Consider the following 27,105-nt stretch of genomic DNA (forward strand, 5'->3'; position numbering starts at 1 on the left):
ATATATTCATATATATGTATATATTAAATAATTGGAAGAACATATAACTATTAAGAGTGGCACAGATTTTTACTTGACTATTTCCAAACAGCAGCACCAAAGAAGATTCAGAAAGGGGAGAAGGTGAATCCAATGATTCTGGAAGTGACTAACCAAATGCTTGCAGGGACATGGCAGAATACAGGTGCTGGGGAATTAGAGGCAGTAGGAATCCCCATTTGTGAAATTTACCAAATTTATATTTCTTTCATTCTCAAGCACAGATCAAACTCAGATGACTATAAAGAAGATTCCTAAAGAGACAAATTAAGTAAATTATATAGGTCAGAGAAATTTAAGGAGATTAAAAGTGTAGACTAGTAAAATAGGCATGTGTAGACATGTTGAGGTTCACTGCTGTCACCAGTATCTTGCTCTCCTTTCCTTTCTTTTCACACCCCTGCACTTAGGTATGGTCATTTGATCAGCTCCAGACAATGAAATGTGAACTGCACATCCACTTGCCACTACCTGTGCTTAGCAGTTTTCTTTGTATTTATCTTGTTTGGTGTTCTGTTCACTGTGATTCTTGAATCTGTGGACTGATATCTTCTATCTATTTTGGAAAATTCTTAGCCATTATCTTTTCAAATATTGCTCTATCCCATTCTCTCATCTCTTTCTGATACTCCAGTTATACACATATTAAGCCATTTGTCTGTATCTCTTATGTCCTTTATGCTTTGTTATTGTTATTTTTAGTTGTTTTCTCTCTGTGCTTCAGTTTGGGTTTTTTATTGACCTGACCCTGAGTTCCCTAATCATGTCTTTTGCCTTGTTCAAGATGATGGCAAAATTCATTTAAAATTTTGAATATTTTAGTTCCAGAATATTCATTCTTTTTTATAGTTTCCAGTTATTTAATAAAATCCTCTATCTTTTCATCCTTTTTGTCAATCTTTTCTCCAATTTCCTAACCTATTTAAGGTAGTTATTTTATAGTCTTTGCCAATTCAACATATATGTGTATCTGCTTCTATCAATGACTTTTCCCCCTAATTATTGGATACATTTTCTTGCTTCTTTACAAGTCTTTTAAGTTTTTATTTGTACTAGACATCATACGTAAAGAAAACAGTCTAATATTGATCTAATTTTCTCCAAGAAATGGTTTACCCTATCCTATGTTGTGCAGATGAGTTGAGAGGCTGATCAAAACAATCCTATCAGGAATTGAGTTCAGTCAAAGCTAGGTTTTAGCTTTAATTAGAATCATTCCACCTCTAGTTTCAAGTATCTCCAGGAGGATATTTGTCATCTGTATGTTGTAGACCCCTCCCTCTAGTGGGACTTTTCCTTCAAAGCACCATGAGACTGGGGGGGATTTTATTGTCTTTATAGTCTGGCTCCTCAAGATCCCCTTACTACCCTAGCACTCAAATATCCCTTGGAAAAAACATACCAGGAGTTTGAGATCCTTCTAGATTCCAGTCTTTCACACTAGCTCATGTGGCCATCAAAAGCCCATCCTTCTCTCTGTGGCAAGCACATCCCCAGTCCATCTCCAGGCATGGCAAATGCCACCACAGAAGAAAATATCTTGTGAGCTAAATTCACCAAGCCTCTCCGTCTCTAGAATTTCACTTCATTTGTTTATTTTTTCCTTCTAAAGCTCTCCTATGTCTGTAAATACAATGTCATGAATATTGTTTTTTACTTTTCTTAGTTACAGCTTGCCACTACCTCTTACATCATAACTACCAGTGAGTCAAATTCTGTATTTAGGCCTTTAGTTGGTTAAACCTAAGCATAGCACTTTTATGTTAATCACTCTTAGGCTTTAAGTCCACTGACCAGGCTTTGAAATATTAATTATTTTATTCAAAACATTAGAAATTATTGCCAGTTCTGTCTCCTCTAATACTTAGATTTGCATATCATCTGTATACTCAATCAATAAATTAGCTAGGACTAAGTTACTCTGACTAGGATCAACTACAAATCTTTCTGATGAAATATTAGAAAGCTTTGCTGGAATTGATAACTCCATCAATTAACACTCTTTAAGCAAATATTCAACCAGGTGTTAGATCATGCTTCACTAATGCTTCTGTCACTTCTTCACCTACAAAAGAGATTATCAATGGGAGTTAAAGGGGCAAGATACTCTAGAGCAACTGTGGCAGCCTGGCTTAATTTCCCTAAAACACCTAAAGCAGTCAGTTTTTTGTTTTTTTGTTTTTTTGTTTGTTTTTTGCGTTACGTGGGCCTCTCACTGCTGTGGCCTCGCCCGTTGCGGAGCACAGGCTCCGGAGGTGCAGGCTCAGCGGCCATGGCTCACGTGCCCAGCCGCTCCGCGGCATGTGGGATCTTCCCGGACGGGGGAATGAACCTGTGTCCCCTGCATCGGCAGGCAGACTCTCAACCACTGCGCCACCAGGGAAGCCCAGTCGGTTGTTTTGAAGTTGATAACTTGTAAGTTAAAATTATAACTCAATAGTTGTAATAGTAGCTTAGAAGTGGTAGTACATTATTCAAAATATTTAAAATCATTGCAAGGTGAATAGATAAAACATCCATCTTAAATCTGAAAGCACAAGTCACTGAAGAAAATACAGGTTTCAGATCTGAGCCATAACAGAAATTAAATTCTAATAAAGGAAATCAGCACATAAACTAAAGATACTCTGGAAGTGGTATTTGTGAGAAAATGGTTAAGAGAAGAAGCACTTTTCATCTGTACAAATATATTTCCTTTTGTTGCTGTAAGTTATACAACAGTTTTTAAAAATTTGATTTAGTTTTATTTCAAAATCAACACATTTTTACTATGCTTTTAAACCCATATATGTAGGTTTTTCAACACTGTATATTAGGATTACCCAGGTGTCACTGTTTTGAAGTCCATGAGGAGCCCGAGCATTAGTATTTTTTAAAGTACACCAGAACCTCTGGGAAAGGAGCCCATGCAATGTAATTTTTTAAAAAGACTGTTTTTTAAAGAATAGTTTTAGGTCTACAATAAAATGGAGAGGAAGGTACAGAGATTTGCCATATATCCACAGCTCCCACATATGCGTGGCCTTCCTTATTATCAATATTGCTCATCAGAATGGTACATTTTTACCAAGGATGAACCTGCATTAGCATATCATAATCACCCAAAGTCTATAGTTTACCTTAGGGTTCACTCTTATTGTTATACATTCTATGGGTTTGGAAAAATGTATAATAAAATATATCCATCATTGTAATATCATACAGAGTATTTTCACTGCCCTAAAAAATCCTCTGTGCTCTGCCTATCCAGCTCTTCCTCATCCCACCCTTGGCAAACACTGATCTTTTTGTCTCAATAATTTTGTTTTTCCCAGGATGTCATATAGTTGGAATCATACAGTATGTACCCTTCTCAGACTGGCTTGAGCTCTCACATAGTAAAATGCATTTAAAGTTCCCCCAGGTTTTTTCATGGCTTGATAACTTTTTTTTTTTTAGCACTGAATAATGTTCCATTGAATTAATGTACAATAGTTTACCCATTCACCTACTGAAGGATATCATGGTACTTCCAAATTTTGGCAGTCATTGGTAAAGATGCTGGAAACATTTGCGTGCAGGTTTTTGTGTGGACATAAATGTTCAGCTCCTCAGAGTAAATATAGAGGAGTGAGATTGCTGAGTCGGATGGTAACAATATGTTTAGTTTTGCAAGAAGCTGCCAAGCTGTCTTCCAAATTAGCTGTGCCATTTTGCATTTCTACCAGTGATGTTTGAGAGTTCCTATTGCTCCATATTTATATCCAAATTTCATTCATTTTATCTGACCCCCTTGGATCTAACAACCTGGATTTATTCCTTGTTCATATTTGACTTCATTTCTTTTTTGACCCACTCTGAATTTACTGATTATATCTTGATCAGTTCCCCAGCTTAGACCCAAGTTTCTTAAGAATTCAGTGTTCATCAACTTCCATTGACCCACATAGACTATGTGTAGGGAAAATCCTACCCTTACGCACTGTTGAAAATTGCTGCTTTGTAGAGTTGCCCCTTCATATTGAAATACTGGGCATGATTTTCCAAGATCATGGCCAACTTCATTCATAGTTTGGGCAAGTAGAATGGAGGTCAAAGATGACACAGCACAACTTTCCTGATAAGTGAATATATGTTTCAAACCTAAAATCTAGCAGCTGGAGAAGATCAGCAAAGGCAAAACAAGGCTGGTAAAGGGTGTGGGCATATCAGGTAGTGAGAGGAGGTAGAATAGATTTGTTGCACGAAAGAAAGTGGGGCGTGAGAGGATGGTCACATCCCAGGTCTCAGGAAAGTCCCTGGGATAGCTGCTGAGTGTGGGTTCTTGGCTTTGTGCAGAAAAGAATTCAAGAGTAAGCCACAGTAAAGTGAAAGGTGTATTCAGGGAGATACACCTCCATAGACAGAGTGTGGGCCATCTCAGAAGGCAAGAGGCCCCAAAATATGGTGTGGTTAGTTTATAGGGGTGGGTAATTTCATAGGCTAATGAGTGGGAGGATTATTCCAACTATTTGGGGGAAGGGGCAGAGCTTTCCAGGAGTTGGGTCCCTGCCCAGTTTTTGGCCCTTTATGGTTGGCCTCAGAACTGTCGGCCTGTGGGTCTGTCATTTAGCATATGCTAATGTATTACTATAAGCATATAAGGAGGCCCAAGATCTACTGGAAATCAGTCGTCTGCCATCTTGAAACTAGCTGGTTCTAACCAGTTTATGTCGTGTCCTCAACAGCTATGTCATTCTTTTAAAGGTTGTGCCCTGCCCCCTTCCTGTCTCAGGTTGACTTTTGGAACCAAATTAGAATGAGATCAGAGCAGAATCCTGGTACCATTAACTTGGATCACACTGCCATGTGATTGTATAGGTGGCGAAGATGGTAGTACTTGGGTTCAGGAGTTCTGACATGGGGTCCCTAAGGGAATGTTCTGTGGCTCAGAGAAAGTCTAAAATTATAGAAGGTGAACTGAACAAGAACCTAGAAGTCATTACTTGAGTTAGAATTACAGATCAGATAAACAAGCATGGCTCCATACCAAAGCTTAGCGAACATTCAATCAGAACTCCATACCACTTCCTGCCTCTGCCTCGAACCCAAGTTACACCAGGAAGAAACACTGATGTAGATCATAGATTATATAATCAAAAGTCCCAATTATGTTAGAATTGAGCTGGGCAGGAAAGTGGTGGTAGGTAGATAGATAGCATGGACCAAGTAAATAAGTCAGGAGCTAGTGACACAGAGAGATAACACTTTTCTGAAATGAATTGACAAGAGGTTAAGTAGGTGGAAGAAAGGTTGAATGTTGCCTCAAAGCTGAGAGGTAGAGAAAAAAGGAGGTTCTGTGCTTAATGACTGCTCTAGGACCAAGAAGTGCTTATGAGCAAGAAACTAGGTCAATGTCACCTTGTTTTATCATCTTTTTTTTTTTTAACATCTTTATTGGAGTATAATTGCTTTACAATGTTGTATTAGTTTCTGCTGTATAACAAAGTGAATCAGCTATATGTATACATATATCCCCATATCCCCTCCCTCTTGCATCTCCCTCCCACCCTCCCTATCCCACCCCTCTAAGTGGTCACAAAGCGACGAGCTGATCTCCCTATGCTATGCAGCTGCTTCCCACTAGCTATTTTACATTTGGTAGTGTATATATGTCAGTGATACTCTCTCACTTCATCCCAGGTTACCCTTCCCCCTCCCCATGTCCTCAAGTCCATTCTCTATGTCTGTGTCTTTATTCGTGTCGTGCCCCTAGGTTCATCAGAACCCTTGTTTTTTTTAGATTCCATGTATATGTGTTAGCATACGGTATTTGTTTTTCTCTTTCTGACTTACTTCACTCTGTATGATAGACTCTAGGTCCATCCATCTCACTACAAATAACTCAATTTCATTTCTTTTTATGGCTGAGTAATATTCCATTTATATATGTGCCACATCTTTATCCATTCATCTGTTGATGGACACTTAGGTTGCTTCCATGTCCTGGCTATTGTAAATAGTGCTGCAATGAACATTGTGGTACATGACTCTTTTTGAATGATGGTTTTCTCAGGGTATACGCCCAGTAGCGGGATTGCTGGGTCATATGGTAGTTCCATTTTTAGTTTTTTAAGGAACCTCCATACTGTTCTCCACAGTGGCTGTATCAATTTCTATTCCTACCAACAGTGCAAGAGGGTTCCCTTTTCTCCACACCTTCTCCACCATTTACTGTTTGTAGATTTTTTGTTGCTGGCCATTCTGACTGGTGTGAGGTGATACTGCATTGTAGTTTTGATTTGCATTTTTCTAATGATTAGTGATGTTGAGCATCCTTTCATGTGTTTGATGGCAATCTGTATATCTTCTTCGGAGAAATATCTATTTAGGTCTTCTGCCCATTTTTGGATTGGGTTGTTTTTTTGATATGAGCAGACCACTTATCAGGCCATTGATCATGCAATGAATGCAAAAGGAAGTTGGGAACTGAACTAATTAATAAGTCAAAGATCACTATAGATAAGATAAAAGCCAGCCTGTGCAAACTGTAGGCTGATAACTTAAGGGAGCAGAAAGAACAGATGCTGACAACTTACAGAGCAATGTCTTCCAGTCTTGGAATTGTGGATCCTCGGGGAGACCCTGAACTATTGTTAGGAATGTTTAGATCCATAAACATTCCAGGCATTTTCAAATGATGAGATAATGTGCTTGCATATATACTACTCTTTTCAAGTGTCTGTTGATGCTATAAGATTAATCAAATGTAAATTAATTTAAAAGATACATTGTTTTATTGAATTCATGGAAGTTTATTTTCATTTTGTATTTTCTAAGCAATTGCAAATACTAAAATATAACTACTGTCAGGTATTGGTCTGACAAAATATTTGAAGTGAGAAAATATTTCTCATAGTCACATAGGCTGAGAACTACTGTTTTAAAGGAAAAGAGAGAGGCAATATCACCCCAAGGAGCAAGCAGCTAGACTTCGTGGAGGGTGGGGGTGAAGGCAGTGTGATAAAGTAGAGAGAACTCAGTTCAGATCCCCTCTGCACCATTCCTAGCTGTGAGCAAACTATTTATCTTTCTATGGCTGTTTCATCATTGTTAAAAGGGTTATAGCATTATTCAAATTTAGAGTGTTGTTGCAAGACTTAATGACAATGTATGCAAAGAATCTGGCACATAATAGCTACTCAATAAATTGTAACCATTATAGCTTCTGCAAAAGACAAGATGATTAATAGTGAGAAACAAATGAGATTCAAAATAAGGAAAAGTAAAGAATGCTGAAGAATTGGTCAGAGAAATGTAAATACAGAGTCAAGGTATAGGGAGATGAGAACTTTACTCCTGGACCTGCCACTAAGGAGGTGAACATAAATAAATTACTTAATTTGTGGACTCCAGTTGCTTCCTCAGGAAAATGAAGTAGTTGGTCTCATCTTTAAAACTGTATGATTTTCCTGTGATTACTTTTAGGAAGAATAAGAATGTCAATCCCAGATACAGGAGTTGGTTGAGCTGTTGAGTAATTAGTGTACACTCCCTCTAGCTTCCTGATCTCTGCTCCAGCCTCACCCCTTGTAAGGTCTCACAGAACCTACAAGTAGGGACCAGGCCTGCAGCCAACCAGGTTCCAACCACACAGGGCTCTAGGAGTTCTTTCCAAGTCAGGTATGTGGATTTAGAATGAGTTTCCCAGTCACTATGATGATTGGTTTCCTGTGTTATAATAAACACCTAACCAAGACCTGTTCCATCTCCCAAGTGATACTGAAACACGGCCTCTGTACACCAGTGCCAGATTAAATCTTGGAGTTTTGGGTGAAGTAGAAAGAAATAGCTTTATTGCTTTGCCAGGCCAAGGGGGCCAGAGTGGGCTAATGTCCTCAAAATTGTGTGTCCCGACCTGAGATTTGTGCAAGCTCCTACTTATACAATAGCCAGGATCCATCTCCTGGCTATTGTAAATAGAGCTAAAATAAACATTTTGGTACATGACTCTTTTTGAATTATGGAAAACCTCAGGGTATATGCCCAGTAGTGGGATTGCTGGGTCATATGGTAGTTCTATTTGTAGATTTTAAGGAACCTACATACTGTTCTCCATAGTGGCTGTACCAATTCACATTCCCAACAGCAGTGCAAGAGTGTTCCCTTTTCTCCACACACTCTCCAGCATTTATTGTCTCTAGATTTATTGATGATGGCCATTCTAACTGATGTAAGATGATACCTCATTGTAGTTTTGATTTGCATTTCTCTAATGATTAATGATGTTGAGCATTCTTTCATGTGTTTGTTGGCACTCTGTATATCTTCTCTGGAGAAATGTCTATTTAGGTCTTCTGCCCATTTTTGGATTGCGTTGTTTGTTTTTTTGTTATTGAGCTGCATGAGTTGCCTGTAAATTTTGGAGATTAATCCTTTGTCAGTTGCTTCATTTGAAAATATTTTCTCCCATTCTGAGCGTTGTCTTTTGGTCTTGTTTATAGTTTCCTTTGCTGTGCAAAAGCTTTGAAGTTTCATTAGGTCCCATTTGTTTATTTTTGTTTTTATTTCCATTTCTCTAGGAGGTGGGTCAAAAAGGATCTTGCTGTGATTTATATCATACAGTGTTCTACCTATGTTTTCCTCTAAGAGTTTGATAGTTTCTGGCCTTACATTTAGGTCTTTAATCCATTTTGAGCTTATTTTTGTGTATAGTGTTAGGGAGTGATCTAATCTCATACTTCTACATGTACCTGTCCAGTTTTCCCAGCACCACTTATTGAAGAGGCTGTCCTTTCTCCACTGTACATTCCTGCCTCCTTTATCAAAGATAAGGTGACCATATGTGCGTGGGTTTATCTCTGGGCTTTCTATCCTGTTCCATGGATCTATATTTCTGTTTTTGTGCCAGTACCATACTGTCTGGATTACTGTAGCTTTGTAGTATAGTCTGAAGTCAGGGAGCCTGATTCCTCCAGCTCCGTTTTTCGTTCTCAAGATTGCTTTGGCTATTCAGGGTCCTTTGTGTTTCCATACAAATTGTGAGATTTTTTGTTCTAGTTCTGTGAAAAATGCCAGTGGTAGTTTGATAGGGATTGCATTGAATCTGTAGATTGCTTTGGGTAGTAGAGTCATTTTCACAGTGTTGATTCTTCCAATCCAAGAACATGGTATATCTCTCCATCTATTTGTATCATCTTTAATTTCTTTCATCAGTGTCTTATAATTTTCTGCATACAGGTCTTTTGTCTCCTTAGGTAGGTTTATTCCTAGATATTTTATTCTTTTTGTTGCAGTTGTAAATGGAAGTGTTTTCTTGATTTCACTTTCAGATTTTTCATCATTAGTGTATAGGAATGCCAGAGATTTCTGTGCATTAATTTTGTATCCTGCTACTTTACCAAATTCATTGATTAGCTCTAGTAGTTTTCTGGTAGCATCTTTAGGATTCTCTATGTATAGTATCATGTCATCTGCAAACAGTGACAGCTTTACTTCTTCTTTTCCGATTTGGATTCCTTTTATTTCCTTTTCTTCTCTGATTGCTGTGGCTAGGACTTCCAAAACTACATTGAATAAGAGTGGTGAGAGTGGGCAACCTTGTCTTGTTCCTGATCTTAGTGGAAATGCTTTCAGTTTTTCACCATTGAGGACGATGTTGGCTGTGGGTTTGTCATATATGGCCTTTATTATGTTGTGGAAAGATCCCTCTATGCCTACTTTCTGGAGGGTTTTTATCATAAATTGGTGTTGAATTTTGTCGAAAGCTTTCTCTGCATCTACTGAGATGACCATATGGTTTTTCTCCTTCAATTTGTTAATATGGTGTATCACATTGATTTGCGTATACTGAAGAATCTTTGCATTCCTGGAATAAACCCCACTTGATCATGGTGTATGATCCTTTTAATGTGCTGTTGGATACTGTTTGCTAATATTTTGTTGAGGATTTTTGCATCTATGTTCATCAGTGATATTGGCCTGTAGTTTCTTTGTGACATTCTTGTCTTGTTTTGGTATCAGGGTGATGGTGGCCTTGTAGAAGGAGTTTGGGAGTGTTCCTCCCTCTGCTATATTCTGGAAGAGTTTGAGAAGGATAGGTGTTAGCTCTTCTCTAAATGTTTGATAGAATTTGCCTGTGAAGCCATCTGGTCCTGGACTTTAGTTTGTTGGAAGATTTTTAATCAGAGTTTCAATTTCAGTGCTTGTGATTGGTCTGTTCATATTTTCTATTTCTTCCTGATTCAGTCTTGGAAGGTTATACCTTTCTAAGAATTTGTCCATTTCTTCCAGGTTGTCCATTTTATTAGCATAGAGTTGCTTGTAGTAATCTCTCATGATATTTTGTACTTCTGCAGTGTCAGTTGTTACTTCTGCTTTTTCATTTCTAATTCTATTGATTTGAGTCTTCTCCCTTTTTTTCTTGATGAGTCTGGCTAATGGTTTATCAATTTTGTTTATCTTCTCAAAAACTAGCTTTTAGTTTTATTGATCTTTGCTATCATTTCCTTCATTTCTTTTTCATTTATTTCTGATCTGATCTTTATGATTTCTTTCCTTCTGCTAACTTTGGAGTTTTTTTGTTCTTCTTTCTCTAATTGCTTTAGGTGCAAGGTTAGGTTGTTTATTCAAGATGTTTCCTGTTTCTTAAGGTAGGATTGTATTTCTATAAACTTCGCTCTTAAAACTGCTTTTGCTGCATCCATAGATTTTGGGTCGTTGTGTCTCCATTGTCATTTGTTTCTAGGTATTTTTTGATTTCCTCTTTGATTTCTTCAGTGATCACGTCGTTATCAAGTACTGTATTGTTTAGCCTCCATGTGTTTGTATTTTTTACAGATCTTTTCCTGTAATTGATATCTAGTCTCATAGCATTGTGGTCATAAAAGATACTTTATACAATTTCAATTTTCTTAAATTTACCAAGGCTTGATTTGTGACCCACGATATGATCTACCCTGGAGAATGTTCCATGAGCACTTGAGAAAAATATGTATTCTGTTGTTTTTGGATGGAATGTCCTCTAAATATCAATTAAGTCCATCTTGTTTAATGTATCATTTAAAGCTTGTGTTTCCTTTTTTATTTTCATTTTGTATGATCTGTCCATTGGTGAAAGTGGGGTGTTAAACTCCCCTACTAGGAATGTGTTACTGTTGATTTCCCCTTTTATGGCTGTTAGTATTTGCCTTATGTATTGCGGTGCTCCTATGTTGGGTGCATAAATATTTACAATTGTTATATCTTCTTTTTGGATCGATCCCTTGATCATTATGTAGTGTCCTTCTTTGTCTCTTCTAATAGTCTTTATTTTAAAGTCTATTTTGTCTGATATGAGAATTGCTACTCCAGCTTTCTTTTGGTTTCCATTTGCATGGAATATCTTTTTCCATCCCCTCACTTTCAGTCTCTATGTGTTTCTAGGTCTAAAGTGGGTCTCTTGTAGACTGCATAGATATGGGTCTTGTTTTTGTATCCATTCAGCCAGTCTGTATCTTTTGTTGGGAGCATTTAATCCATTTACATTTAAGGTAATTATCAATATGTATGTTCCTATTCCCATTTTCTTAGTTGTTTTGGATTTGTTATTGTAGGTCTTTTCCTTCTCTTGTGTTTCTTGTCTAGAGAAGATCCGTTAGCATTTGTTGTAAAGCTGATTTGGTGGTTCTGAACTCTCTCAGCTTTTGCTTGTCTGTAAAAGTTTTAATTTCTTCATCAAATCTGAATGAGATCCTTGCTGGGTAGAGTAATCTTGGTTGTAGGTTTTTCTTCTTCATCACTTTAAATATGTCCTGCCAGTCCCTTCTGGCTTGCAGAGTTTCCTCTGAAAGATCAGCTGTTAACCTTATGGGGATTTCCTTGTGTGTTATTTGTTGTTTTTCCCTTGCTGCTTTTAATATGTTTTCTTTGTATTTAATTTTTGACAGTTTGATTAATATGTGTCTTGGCATGTTTCTCCTTGGATTTATCCTGTATGGGACTCTCTGTGCTTCCTGGACTTCATTAATTATTTCCTTTCCCATATTAGGGAAGTTTTCAACTATAATCTCTTCAAATATTTTCTCAGTCCCTTTCTTTTTCTCTTCTTCTTCTGGAACCCCTATAATTTGAATGTTGGTGCATTTAATGTTGTCCCAGAGGTCTCTGAGACTGTCCTCTGTTCTTTTCATTCTTTTTTCTTTATTCTGCTCTGCAGTAGTTATTTCCACTATTTTATCTTCCAGGTCACTTATCTGTTCTTCTGCCTCAGTTATTCTGCTATTGATCCCTTCTAGAGTATTTTTAATTTTATTTATTGTGTTGTTCATCGTTGCTTCTTTCATCTTTAGTTCTTCTATGCCCTTGTTAAATGTTTCTTGCATTTTGTCTATTTCCAAAATTTTGGATTATCTTTACTATCATTATTCTGAATTCTTTTTCAGGTAGACTGCCTATTTCCTCTTCATTTGTTAGGTCTGGTGGGTTTTTATCTTGCTCCTTCATCTGCTGTGTGTTTTTCTGTCTTCTCATTTTGCTTATCTTACTGTGTTTGGGGTCTCCTTTTTGCAGGCTGCAGGTTCATAGTTCCCGTTGTTTTTGGTGTCTGTTCCCAGTGGCTAAAGTTGTTTCAGTGGGTTGTGTAGGCTTCCTGGTGGAGGGGACTAGTGTCTGTGTTCTGGTGGATGAGGCTGGATGTTGTCTTTCTGGTGGGCAGGTCCACGTCTGGTGGTGTGTTTTGGGGTATCTGTGGACTTATTATGTTTTAGGCAGCCTCTCTGCTAATGGGTGGTATTGTGTTCCTGTCTTGCTACTTGTTTGGCATAGGGTGTCCAGCACTGTAGCTTGCTGGTCGTTGAGTGAAGCTGGGTGTTGGTGTTGAGATGGAGATCTCTGGGAGATTTTCGCCATTTGATATTATGTGGAGCTGGAAGGTCTCTTGTGGACCAGTGTCCTGAAGTTGGCTCTCCAACCTCAGAGGCAGAGCCCTGACTCCTGGCTGCAGCACCAAGAGCCTTTCATCCACATGGCTCAGAATAAAAGGGGGAAGGAAGGAAGGAAGGAAGGAAGAAAGAGGATAAAAGAAAATAAAATAAAGTAAGGTAAAATAAAATAAAGTTATTAAAATAAAAAAATAATTATTAAGAAAAAAATTTTTTAAGTAAAAAAAAAAAAAAAAACGGATAGAACCCTAGGACAAATGGTGAAGGCAAAGCTATATAGACAAAATCTCACACAGAAGCATTTACGTACACACTCACAAAAAGAGGAAAAGGGGAAAAAATAATAAATCTTGCTCTCAAAGTCCAGCTCCTCAATTTGGGATGATTCGTTGTCTGTTCATGTATTCCACAGATGCAGGGTACATCAAGTTGATTGTGGAGCTTTAATCCGCTGCTTCTGAGGCTGCTGGAAAAGATTTCCCTTTCTCTTCTTTGTTTGCACAGCTCCTGGGGTTCAGCTTGGATTTGGCCCCGCCTCTGCTTGTAGGTCGCCGGAGGGCGTCTGCTCTTAGCTCAGACAGGACGGGGTTAAAGGGGCTCTGGCTCACTCAGGCCGGGGGGGAGGGAGGGGCACAGAGTGCGGGGCGAGCGTGCGGCGGCAGAGGCCGGCGTGACTTTGCACCAGCCTGAGGCGCGCCATGCGTTCTCCCGGGGAAGTTGTCCCTGGATCCCGGGACCCTGGCAGTGGCGGCCTGCTCAGACTCCCCGGAAGGGAGGTGTGGATAGTGACCTGTGCTCGCACACAGGCTTCTTGGTGGCGGCAGCAGCAGCCTTAGCGTCTCATGCCTGTCTCTGGGGTCCGCGCTGATAGCCGCGGCTCGCGCCCGTCTCTGGAGCTCCTTTAAGCAGTGCTCTTAATCCCCTCTCCTCACGCACCAGGAAACAAAGAGGGAAGAAAAAGTCTCTTGCCTCTTCAGCAAGTCCAGACTTTTCCCCGCACTTCCTCCTGGCTAGCCATGGTGCACTAACCCCTTCAGGCTGTGTTCACGCCGCCAGTCCTCTCCCTGTGCTCTGACTGAAGCCCGAGCCTCAGCTCCCAGCCCCGCCTGCCCTGGCGGGTGAGCAGAGAAGCCTCTCAGGCTGGTGAGTGCCCGTCGGTACCGATCCTCTGTGCAGGAATCTCTCCGCTTTGCCCTCCGCACCCAGTGGCTGTGCTCTCCTCCACGGCGCCAAACCTTACCCCCTCCATCACCCTCAGTCTCCGCCCGCGAAGGGGCTTCTAGTGTGTGGAAACCTTTCATCCTTCACGGCTCCCTCCCAGTGGTGCAGGTCCCATCCCTATTCTTTTGTTTCTGTTTATTCTTTTTTTTTTTGCCCTACTCAGGTACGTGGGGAATTTCTTGCCTTTTGGGAGGTCCAAGGTCTTCTGCCAGCGTTCAGTGGGTGTTCTGTAGGAGTTGTTCCACATGTAGATGTATTTCTGATGTATCTGTGGGGAGGAAGGTGATCTTCAGCCATCTTCCCCTCGGTTCCATTCTTTTTAATGGCTGAGTAATATTCCATTGTATATATCTACCTATGTACATATATATGTATATATATGTATATATACATATATATGTATATGTATCATCTTTATGCACTCCTCTGTCAATGGACACTTAGGTTGCTTCCATCTCTTGGCTATTGTAAATAGTGCTGCAGTGAACATTGGGGTGCATGTATCTTTTTGAACTACGGTATTCTCCGGATTCCCAGGAGTGGAATAACTGGATCATATGGTAGTTCTATCTTTAGAAGTAACCTCCATGCTGTTCTCCATAATGGTTGCACTAATTTACATTCCCAACAATAGTGTAGGAGGATTCCCTTTTCTCCACACACTCTCCAGCATTTATTATTTGTAGACTTTTTGATAATGACCACTCTGACAGGTATGAGATGATACCTCGTCGTTTTGATTTGCATTTCTCTAATAATTAGTGATGTTGAGCATCTTTTCATGTGCTTTTTGGCCATCTGTGTGTTTTGTCTGGAGAAATGTCTATTTAGACCTTCCACCCATTTTTTTGATTGGGTTGCTTGTATTTTTGATATTGAGCTGCATGAGCTGTTTGTATATTTTGGAGATTAATCCCTTGCTCATCATTTATTTTGCAAATATTTTCTCCCATTCTGAGGTTTGTCTTTTCATTTTCTTTGTTTTCATTTGCCGTGCAAAAGCTTTTAAATTTAATTAGGTCCCATTTGTTTATTTTTATTTTCTTTATTCTAGGAAGTGGATCAAAAAGGATACTGCTGAAATTTATGTCAAAGAGTGTTCTACCTATGTTTTCCTGTAAGAGTTTTATAGTAACTGAGCATACATTTAGGTCATTAATCCATTTTGAATTTATTTTTCTGTATGGTCTTAGAGAGTGTTCTAATTTCATTCTTTTACATGTAGCTGTCCAGTTTTCCCAGAACCACTTATTGAAGGGACTGTCTTTTCTCCACTGTATATTCTCGCCTCCTTTTTCATAGATTAGTTGACCATAGGTGTATGAGTTTGTCTCTGGACTTTTTAATCCTGTTCCGTTGATCCATATTTCTGTTTTTGTGCCATTACCAAACTGTTTTGATTACTGTAGCTTTGTGTATAGTCTGAACTCAGGGAACCTGATTCCTCTAGCTCCGTTTTTCTTTCTCAAGATTGCTTTGGCTATTCGGGGTAGTTTGTGTTTCCATATGAATTGTAAAACTTTTTGTTCTAATTCTATGAAAAATGCCATTGATAATTTGATAGGGATTTCATTGAATCTGTAGATTGCTTTGGGTAGTATAGTCATTTTGACAACATTGATTCTTCCAATCCAAGAACATGGTGTATCTTTCCATCTGTTTGTGTCATCTTTGATTTCTTTCATCAGCATCTTATAGTTTTCTGAGTATAGGTCTTTTGCCTCCTTAGGTAGGTTTATTCCTAAATATTTTATTCTTTTTGATACAGTGGTAAATGGGATTGTTCCCTTAATTTCTCTTTCTAATCTTTTGTTGTTTGTGTATAGGAATGCCAGAGATTACTGTGTATCAATTTTGTATCCTGCAACTTTACCAAATTCATTGATGAGTTCTAGTAGTTTTCTGGTAGAATCTTTAGGATTTTCTATGTATAGTATCATGTCATCTGCAAACAGTAATAGATTTACTAGTTCTTTCCTAATTTGGATTCCTTTTATTTCTTTTTCTCCTCTGATTTCTATGGCTAGAACTTCCAAAACAATGTTGAATAAAAGTAGCTAGAGAGGACATCCTTGTCTTGTTCCTGATCTAAGAGGAAATGCTTTCAGTTTTTCACCATTGAGAATGATGTTAGCTGTCGGTTTGCCATGTATGGCCTTTATTATGTTGAGGTATGTTCCCTCTATGCTTACTCTCTGGAGAGTTTTTATCATAAATCGGTATTGACTTTTGTCAAAAGCTTTTTCTGCATCTATTGAGATGATCATATGGTTTTTATTCTTCAGTTTGTTAATGTGGTGTATCGCATTGATTGATTTGCATATATTGAGGAATCCTTGCATCCCTGGGATAAATCCCACTTGATCATAGTGTATGATCTTTTTAATGTGTTGTTGGATTCAGTTTTCTACTATTTTGTTGAGGATTTTTGCATCTGTGTTCAGTGATATTGGCCTGTAATTTTGTTTTTTTTTTTTTTTTTTTGTGGTATCTTTTTCTGGTTTTGGTATCAGGGTGTTGGTGGCTTCATTGACCTTGGGATTGTTCCTTCCTCTGCAACTTTTTGGAATGGTTTCAGAAGGATAGGTGTTAACTCTTCTCTAAATGCTTGATAGAATTTGCCTGTGAGGCCATCTCCTCCTGGACTTCTGTTTGTTGGGAGTTTTTTAATCACAGTTTCAATTTCATTACTTGTCATTGGTCTGTTCATATTTTCTTTTTCTTCCTGGTTCAGTCTTGGAAGTTTGTACCTTTCTAGACTTTGTCCGTTTCTTGTATGTTGTCCATTTTATTGGCATATAGTTGCTTGTAGTAGTGTCTTATGATCCTTTGTATTTCAGTTGTAACTTCTCCTTTTTCACTCTTAATTTTATTGATTTGAGCCCTCTCCTTTTTTTTCCTGATGAGTCTAGCTAAAGATTTATCAATTTTGTTTATCTTTTCAAACAACCAGCTTTTAGTTTCATTGATCTTTTCTATTGTTTTCATCTCTATTTCATTTATTTCTGTTCTGATCTTTATAGTTTCTTTCCTTCTACAAGCTTTGGGTTTTGTTTATTCTTCTTTCTCTAGTTGCTTTAGGTGTAAGGTTAGGTTGTTCGAGATTTCTCTTGTTTCCTGAGGTAAGATTGTATTGCTATCAACTTTCCTCTTAGAACTGCATAGGTTTTGGATTGTCATACTTTTGTTTTCATTTGTCTCTAGGTATTTTTTAATTCTCTCTTTGATTTCTTCAGTGACCCATTCATTGTTTAGTCACATATTGTTTAGCCTCCATGTGTTTGTGTTTTTTTACAGTTTTTTTCCTGTAATTGATTTCTAATCTCATAGCATTGTGGTCGGAAAAGATGCTTGACACAATTTCAGTTTTCTTTACCAAGGCTTAATCTGTGACCCAAGATGTGCTCTATCTTGGAGAATGTTCCATGTGCACTTGAGAAGAAAGTGTATTCTGCTGCTTTTGGATGGAATGCCCTATAAATCAACTAACTCCATCTGGTCTGATGTGTCATTTAAGGCTGTGTTTCTGTATTGATTTTCTGTCTCGATGATCTGTCCATTGGTGTAAGTGGGGTGTTAAAGTCCCCCACTATTATTGTGTTACTGCTGATTTCACCTTTTATGGCTGTTAGCATTTGCCTTATGTATTGAGGTGCTCCTATGTTGGGTACATATATATTTACAATTGTTATGTCTTCTTCTTGGATTGATCCCTTGATCGTTGTGTAGTGTCCTTTCTTGTCTCTTGTAACAATCTTTATTTTAAAGTCTATTTTATCTGATATGAGTATTGCTAGTCCAGCTTTTGATTTCCATTTGCATGGAATATCTTTCTCCATCCCCTCATTTTCAGTCTGTATGTGTCCCTATGTCTGAAGTGGGTCTCTTGTAGACAGCATATATATGGGTCTTGTTTTTGTATCCAGCCAGCCAGTCTATGTCTTTTGGTTGGAGTATTTAATCCACTTAAATTTAAGGTCATTATCTATCTATCTATCTATCTATCTATCTATCTGTATATATATATATATTCCTATTGCCATTTGCTTAATTGTTTTGGATTTGTTTTTGTTGGTCTTCTTTCTTCCCTTCTTCTTTGGCTCTCTTCTCTTGTGGTTTGATGACTAGTGTTGTGTTTGGGTTGCTTTTTCTTTTTGTGTGTGTGTATCTCTTGTAATTTTTTGGTGTGCATTTTCCATGAAGTTTTGATATAGCAGTCTATATATGTACAAGGTTGTTTTAAGTTGCTGGTCTCTTAATTTCAAATGCAATTCCCGTTTCCTGCATTTGTATTCACCTGTTCTCATGGTTGCTGGTTTTGATACTATATTTGTGTGTAGATGATTTCCTACTATTACTTTACATTTACCTTTACCAGTAAGCTTTCCTTTTTTCTAGTTGTGGCCTCTTTTTTTTTTTTCTACCTAGAGAAATTCCTTTAGCATTTGTTGTAAGGCTGGTTGGCGGTGCTGAATTCTCTTAGCTTTTGCTTTCCTGTAAAGCTTTTGATTTCTGTCAAATCTGAATGAGAGCCTTGCTGGGTAGAGTATTCTTGGTTGTAGAGTTTTTCCTTTCATCACTTTATATATATCATGCCACTCTCTTCTGGCCTGCAGAATTTCTTCTGAAAAATCAGTTGATTACTTTATGGGTATATTATTGTATATTGTATAATAATATACAATAATATTGTATATTATTTGTTGCTTTCCCTGTTGCTTTTTTTTTCTTTGTATTTTTGTCATTTTGATTAATATGTGTCTCGGTGTCCTCCTCCTTGGGTTTATCCTGTATGGGACTCTTTGAGCTTCCTGGTCTTGGGTGACTGTTTCCTTTCCCATGTTAGTAACGTTTTCGGCTATAATCTCTTCAAATATATTCTCAGGCCCTTTACCTTTCTCTTCTTCCTCTGGGACCCTTATAATGAAAATGTTGGTGTGTTTGGTGTCCCAAAGGTGTCTGAGATTATCCTCATTTCTTTCATTCTTTTTTCTTTGTTCTGTTCTGTGGCAGTGATTTCCACCATGCTGTCTTCCACCTCACTTATTCATTGCTCTGCCTCAGTTATTCCGCTATTGATTCCTTCTAGTGTATTTTTCATTTCAATTATTGTGTTGTTCATCCTTTAAATCTTCTATCTCTTTGTTAAACATTTCTTGTATCATCTCGGTCTGTGCCTCCATTCTTTTTCCAAGATTTTGAATCATCCTTACCATGATTACTCTGAATTCTTTTTCAGGTAGATTGCCTATCTCCTCTTCATTTAGTTGTTCTTGTAGGTTTTTACCTTGTTCCTTCATCTGCAACACATTTCTCTGTCACCTCATTATGTCTGACTTTCTGTGTTTGTGGTCTCCATTTTGCAGGCTGCAGGACTGTAATTCCTCTTGCTTCTGGTGTCTGCCCCATGGTGGGTGAGATTGGTCCAGGGGCTTGTGTAAGCTTCCTAGTGGAAGGGACTGGTGCCTGCCCTCTAGTGGGTGGGGCTGGGTCTTGTCCCTTGGTGGGCAGGGCTATATCAAAGGGTGTGTTTTGAGGTGGCTGTGAGCTCAGTATGACTTTAGGCAGCCTGTCTTCTGATGGGTGGGGCTGCATTCCTATCTTACTGGTTGTTGGCCTGAGGCTTTCCAGCACTAGAACCTGCAGGTTTTTGGGTGGGGCCGGGTCTTGGTGCTGAAATGGGGACCTCTGGGTGCTCAGTATCAGCTCTCACTGATCACTATTCCCTGGGGCCTCCACTACCAGTGTCCTTGCCCCCACAGTGAGCTACAGCCAACCTTTGCCTCCCCAGGGGGCCCTCCAAGACCCCTAGGTAGGTCTAGGCCATGTTCCTATAGAGGTACTGCTCTGTGCTGGGTTCCAGTGCATATGAGACCTTGTGTGTGTCCTCCAAGAGCAGATTCTCTTTTTCCCCCAGCCCTGTGGAGCTCCTACACTCAAGCCCCACTGGCCTTCAAGGTTAAATGCCCTGGGGTGTTCTTCCCCCCAATCCTAGACCCTCAGACTGTTTTGGAGTGCTATTTTTATGTGGGAACGTCCCTGTGTAGCCTGCATGGGTTTAATATTTTTTGGTGCAAGGGCTGTTTTTAATATAGATGTCTGCCACCTCTTTCCTCAGTGTATGCTGGCCGTTATCCCCTTGACAGGAGGTGTGACTGATGTTGTGGTGACCAGAGCCTGCACTGGATATTGAGCATGGCCTCCCCTTTGCTCTGTGGTTGGTAGTACCCTGTCAGGGGAGGGGGATGCTCTCTAGTTGTTGGACTAGAGGCCCCCAGATCTGTTTCTTAGCTGTGACTCTGATCTGTGGTGTGAGGTAGGTGGGATTGGAGCTCTCCCACTGGGAGAGAAGCCACTGAGTATTCCTTCTCTGGAGCTGTTCACCTGTGGATGTGCTCTGTTGTGTCACCTTTCACCTACTGTGTGAATTCTCAGATTACACTGTTTGCATTGCTCTCAGACCCACCTTAACTGTGGACATACTGGCAATTGGCCATGGTGCCTCTCAGGCATTGTTGTCACCGGACCACCAGTGTAGATCCACTGAAGTCACATCCCAGAATTGCACTAATCATGGATCTGGACCCATCATGGATGCTATGCGGGCAGCTCAGACTCTGGCCTGGCCCAACCTCCATGTGTACGTGCCCATAAAGGCCATAGCTGGTAAATCTAGACCTGTCTTGGCTGTGGGAGCGCTCATTGTTCGTTCAGATGTTCTGCAGGCACTGAGTTTACAAAGCCAGTCGTGGGGGTGTAAATCCGCAGTTTGCACAGCCATGAGGAGAGATTTCAACTCTTCTTCCTTAGTTGCATGGCCCCTGGGGCTCCGCTGTGGTTTCAGCTCCACCTCTGCATGTGGGCCACCACAGGCGTCTGCTCCTGAGGCTGCCCCAAAGCACCCAAGCCTGCCCCAGCAGGGAGGGGTGCAGAGGAGGTGGTGGCTGGGGGCACAGGAGCCTACCCTGGTGGGAGCCCTTCCTAATACCCAGGGAGGCAGGGGCCGGCACATGGGGAGAGGAGATGCAAAGGCAGCCCTGCCTTTTGCTTGTCATTCAACAAGGGCACTTCTCTTCTATTGTGGTCCAGGCTGTCTCCACGATCATTCCCGGTTACGGAACTCCTCACTCCTGTTCCCGCTGGCTGCCTCCTCGCAGCCAACAGCAATCCTCTCCCCAGGTCTGCACTCCAAACCCCACGTTCCAGCACCCAGCCCCCATTGCATGAGCAGACACACATCCCAGGCTGGGGCGCACAGGGTTGTAGCACGGACCATCTGCGTAGGTCTCACTCTGTCCTGCCTACCACAGACAGGTTGCTGTGCTCTCCTCTGAGCCCCTGAAGTGCCCCTTCTGTTCCAGCTGATCTCTCGACTGGTGAGGGGGCTTCCACAGATGTGGAAACTTCTCCTCTCCTTCAGTTCCCCGCCAAGGGATGCAGGTCCCATCCCACATCCTCTCCTCTTCCTTTTCCCTTCTTCTTTCTTTCCTCCTACCTGGCTATGCGGGGATCTTTCTTGTCCATTTAGGTCCTCTGAGGTCCTCTGCTAGAGTTCAGCAGGTCTGTGAGAATTGTTCCATTTGTAGATGTATTCTTGATGCTTTTGTGGGGAGGGGTGAACTCCATGTCCTCCTACTCCTCGGCCATTTCACTCCTCTTGATTTGATTTCTTTGATAGCATTGGGACTATTCTGGCTTCCTACTTTATCTTGAATAAATTTTGAAAAATTATATTTTTCTATGGAATTGTCAACTTCATCACATTCTGTAATCTTCCATAACTGCTGTGTAACAAACCATCCCAAAACCTAATGGATTAAAATAACACCATAATTTATTGTGCTCACTAATCTGCAATTTGGGTGGAGTTCAGTTGAATGGCTTGTTCCTGCTCCACATGACATTAGCTGGGGAGGCTAACTGAAGCTGAATGGTCCATCTCCAATATGGCTCACTCATGTGGATGGTAAGCTCGCTGCTGGGACCTGAGCTGGGGCTGTTGGACTCAGGCCTCCATTATTCTCCATGTGGGTACTGCCACAGAATTGGTTGGATTCAATAAAGCAAGATGGATTGGTTCCAGGTATGAATGTTCCAAGAGACAGGAAATGGAAGCTGTCAGTCTCCTAAAGCCTGAGTGCAGGAAAGGAACACATCATCATTTTTCCATATTCTATTTGTCAAATTATCATAGAGCCCTTCCAGAATTAAGGACAACAGACATGGATCTCATGTCAAGGAACTGTTATTTGATCACTACAATTTACTTGTATGCAATTATTCATTTGGTTTTATTACCATTTAAATATCCTGTCTGTAGTTACATTTTCATTTTCATTCTTACTAGTATTTGTTTCTCTGCAACCCCCCTTTTTTTCCCCTGTCTTTCCAGTTAATTTTATCTATACTCTTCACGGAATCAAATTTAAGCTTAGTTGATTCTATTACAGTTTTACTATTAATCTCTATCTTTTTTTCCCCACTGTTTCATTCCATGCATTTTTTTAAGGTTAATTAATTCTGCCATTATTCTAATTTCTTCTTTTGGATGACTTTTAATGTAGGCATTTAAGGAGATGTATTCTCCAGTCAAGTAACTGAAAAAAATTACCAGAGCAGGCCTGGCGTTCTTTGAAAGGCTTTCTTACAAGGTTGGACCTTGGCTGGTATCTAGTAACTTGGATTTTTTGGAGGGTTCCCACCATTAATTGACAACAGTGGTTCACTGTGCCTAAACTGTATAAGCAATATCATTTATTCTGAACACCTGCTTTCATTATGGGAATCTGGAATTTGGGTACTTATGAGGCAAGGGGTACCTATGTGATCAGTTTCCAATAAAAACCCTGGTCGTTGAGTCTCTAATGAGAGGCCCTGGTTGGCAACATTTCTTTTTTGTTGTCAAAAGTCCTTGCTGGATGAATTGAGCATCCCCTGTGTGATTCCACTGAGAAAGGACTTTTGGAAACTTGCTCTTGGTTTCCCCCAAACTTCACCCCATGTGCTTTTTCCCTTTGCTGAATGCATTTGGCTATGACTTATTACAGCAAAAGGGCACCATGAGTACAACTTTATGCTGAGCCCTGTGAGTATTCCTAGCAAATTACGGAACTGGAGGGTCATCTTGGTGACCCCAAAACAGTAACAATTTAGCTTCATTCTGCATATTTTGACATATAGTCTATTCATACTTACTCATTATGAGTTCCATTATGATGTTTTTCTTGGACCTGTCACTTATTTGGAGAGACTGAAATATCTAGTTATAATCTTTTTCAAACATTTTTATTATTAATTTCTAACCTAGGTGCATTGGGGTCAGAGAGCTGATATATGATATTAACACTGATATTTCTTACACTTCTTCCAGGCCTAGTATATATTCAGTTTTCATAGATGCTGCAATTATGTTTGTAAGAGATGTATATGTATTGTCAAATCATCATTTGCAGTTGTATGATTCTAAGTACCGTCGACTGAAAAACCACACAACGTAAAAACTGTGAGTTGAGTTTATTGAGTGTCTTACTGAGGACTATAGCCTAGGAGGCAGCCTCTTAGATATCTCTGAGAAACTGTTCTGAAGAGGTAAGAGGGGAAATCAGTATCTATGTGATTTTGGCTAAGGGGTATGTGCAACCAAGCACACATCCCAGTAAAAGGTTGCTGCTAGTCCTGAGGAACAAATACCTTAGTTAATGGTTTTAGTGCTTTTCTAAGTATGGAAAGATGCAAGAATTAGGGTTCATTAAATTTTCTCCTAAAAATATCTAACTCTCTAAAGGCCTGTTCTGCCAGTTTTCCTAGAGCACAGAGTACCTCATTTCTGATTTCTACCCCAAATTCCTTTCAGGGTGTGTTGAAGTTCAGGAACTCCAGTAGCCAGTGACTTAATTATTGTAGAGCTGGGTGTCAAGTGACATCCTTTCATTGGCAGTGCCTCCTAATGGTCATAAATTCAACCAAGGTTTGGGAGACATTTCATGACCATTTTGTCCCAAAGTGCTAGGAATGCTTATTCCTAGGCTAGAATATCATTGATAGGCTACTCAATGTGCTATTACTGGACTAGGTCCTATTAACGGTAGACAAAACTCTCTGGATTATCTGTTTTACTAGTCTGCTACAGTCCAAGAAAAGATTTCCTCTTGTTGCTTCTTCTCCCACCTAGAGTTACACTATTACAATCATTGATCTCATAGAACTATATATTTGATGGGTCATTTCACATCACTTAGTCATCAGTATTTTTATTGGAGACTCAGTCAGTTGCACATTTGGTAATGCAAGAAACGACAATCTTGTACAATAGGCAGAGTACAAGTAATATAGCTAGTAGAATTAGTAAGGTCATAAGGAAGAATTTAAGCCAAGGACTTTCATTAGGCGTGGCCCAGTATATCCCCAGGTCATTTGGCCAAGTTTGTTCTGTACCAAGTGCTATCTTAAAAGGTAATGATGTGCTAGCATTGTTCATAAGGCAACTAGCCCAATTTCCTAGTGTTATTAGGCTTATATCCTTAGTATGGCTTCATTGTTCCCATTATAAGTGCTTTTAAACTTAAATAATCATAGCATGATGTTAGCCATATAAATCCATCCCATAGCTGAGGGAAGTTATATTTTTTGACTGAAATTTAGCTCAATGCTCTGATTAAGCTTGAATAACTTTAAATAAAATTCTTATTTATGGCCATGGTCAGAGCAGGTGTGATTGATTTGCCAAGTGAGGGGATCTCATCTAATAATATCAACTGTGGCCTGAGCACAAATACAATTTCTTTCTTCTAGAATAAATTTCCTAAGGGCCATCCAATTAAGGCCTTGGAGTAGAGAAGTCTACCTAGGTAACCCAGAAATACTGGACTTAGGTAATTAACTATAAACCCAGCAATTGTGTTGATTTCTAAACTCTGCATAGGATCATACTCATGACAGAAAAATATTTGATTTATGCAAAAGTCCAGAAATCAAAAAAATGCTATTAATAATCATGTGGGTCAGGTGAGGCATCTTAGGATAGCTGTCTACTACTGGTGTCGTCATCTTCTCATCCTGATGTGGGTGTAGTTTCTCCTCTTTTAAAGCATTGTTTTAAGGTGATTTTGAGGTCAGCTCTATAGACTGGTCTGGTGCAGGGGCCCTTTTTAAGTGGGAAATATAAATCCAAGAGTCAATTACTTTTCGTTATGATGCACGTGAGCTAATCAAGAGTACCTAGTAAGGGCCTTTCCATCTAGGCTGGAGTGAGTTATTTAAATGTTGTCTTTTCCAGCATACATAATCTGAGTGTAGGTCATGAAACATCTGATCTTCATTTAAAGTTAGATTACTGTGATAAGCTTCAGAAACAAGCTTAGAATGTCCTTTTAAAATAACTCAGTTAAATTTTACAATAATGTAACATAGCAACAAGCAACTATCTGGGCAGTGACTCTTTCTTTGGCAGTAAACACAGCACTAGAATCCAACATATACTGAAACATCTTAAAATGACTCTCAAGTCTACCAAATATAGCCAAATTAAGACTAATTTGTTTGTAAAATAAGTCTGCTTTCAACAAACTTAGCCAGATTATTTATATAAGTAAGTATAACTGATCATATGGGCTTTTTAAAATTGGCTTTGCTGGAACTTTTCATAAGAAATCTCAGATTAAACTTTTAAAAGGCCTCTCAAGGCCAGGAAAGCCACGTCAAGGGTTTGCCATCAGATTTCACCTGCAATATCTATAGATACGGGTGAATTCCTCTCTTCTTGAGGTCCCCAAAGTATCTTCAGATTCCTTCACCTGTGAAGAGGTAACCTTCCTTATTTGCCTGATAAGGCTGCTGGGAATCTAAGAGTTTCCAGTTTCTGGAGTGATCAGGTAGAGACAAAAGATAAATGTTACAGTTTTGCTTACAAAAGTATAACTTACTAAATTGCTGCAAGTCATAACTAGTTTAAGAGGAAATATTTCCTCATATCTGGAAAACAGATTAAAAGCCAGTAATATTTCAGAAAAAGCATAAAAATTATAACCATATTCATCAGTTCACTCAGTCCTATGTAACTAATCCTTGATCTTTTGCTAGCAGTTTTATGAAGCCATCAGGGTTCCCATTAGAATGCTTTAATTTCTTACCCAGTTCAGGGGTATGATCTGGAATTTATTAGAAACCTTTACTTTTCAAAAAATCCTTCTTCTGAATCTTCTTGAAGATTAAACTTTTTTGCAAAGGCGTCAGAGCAAAACAATAACTGTCTATGAATGACAAAAGATTTTAAAAGGCATGGTTAAAGACCTGATTACAATGCAATTGACTTGGTTACTGCTGTGACATACAATATTTTAAGATAATAAGCAGAATTAAGACAACATTTTACTGGGACATACTAGATTTTTAGGAACTCCATATAATTTCTACAATAGGAAAACTTCAGCTTGCTACAGGTCAAACTTCAATTAGAATTTTATCTTTGGGAAGTTTGTCAAAAATATCAAAAAGTTTTTAAAACACTTGGCCAAATAGGATCATAGGTCACTGTGAAACAATACTTATGCACGTAACCAAAGTGACAATTAAAGAGTTCAAAGGCAAATACAGAAAGTTACAACAGATTACCTAAAAGATAAAAAAAACTTTACAATCTGTTCTCAAAAGCAGATCAATATTTTAAGAAAACTTTGTCCTCTTAACAGAGAGAGAACCAAATTCAGGTTTTGCACCACTTTACCTTTAATATTAAAATTAATTTACAATTCAGCTTATTCTACTCTTAGGTCTAACCACACACAGAATTGCTTTCTAAAGTTTCCTTTTTATTCCCTCACAAATCTCCTACAACTTTCTATATCCATGTTAATTTGTCCCTTATTTTCTTTCCCATTTAGAAATAACCAGCTTTAGGGCCAAATTACTTTCTTTCCTGCATACAAAGACATCTTTTCCTTATTAATTTTTAGTAGTTTTAATTACAATA

The sequence above is a fragment of the Tursiops truncatus genome, chromosome 2 (assembly GCF_011762595.2).
Source record: "Tursiops truncatus isolate mTurTru1 chromosome 2, mTurTru1.mat.Y, whole genome shotgun sequence".
Taxonomy (NCBI): domain Eukaryota; kingdom Metazoa; phylum Chordata; class Mammalia; order Artiodactyla; family Delphinidae; genus Tursiops; species Tursiops truncatus.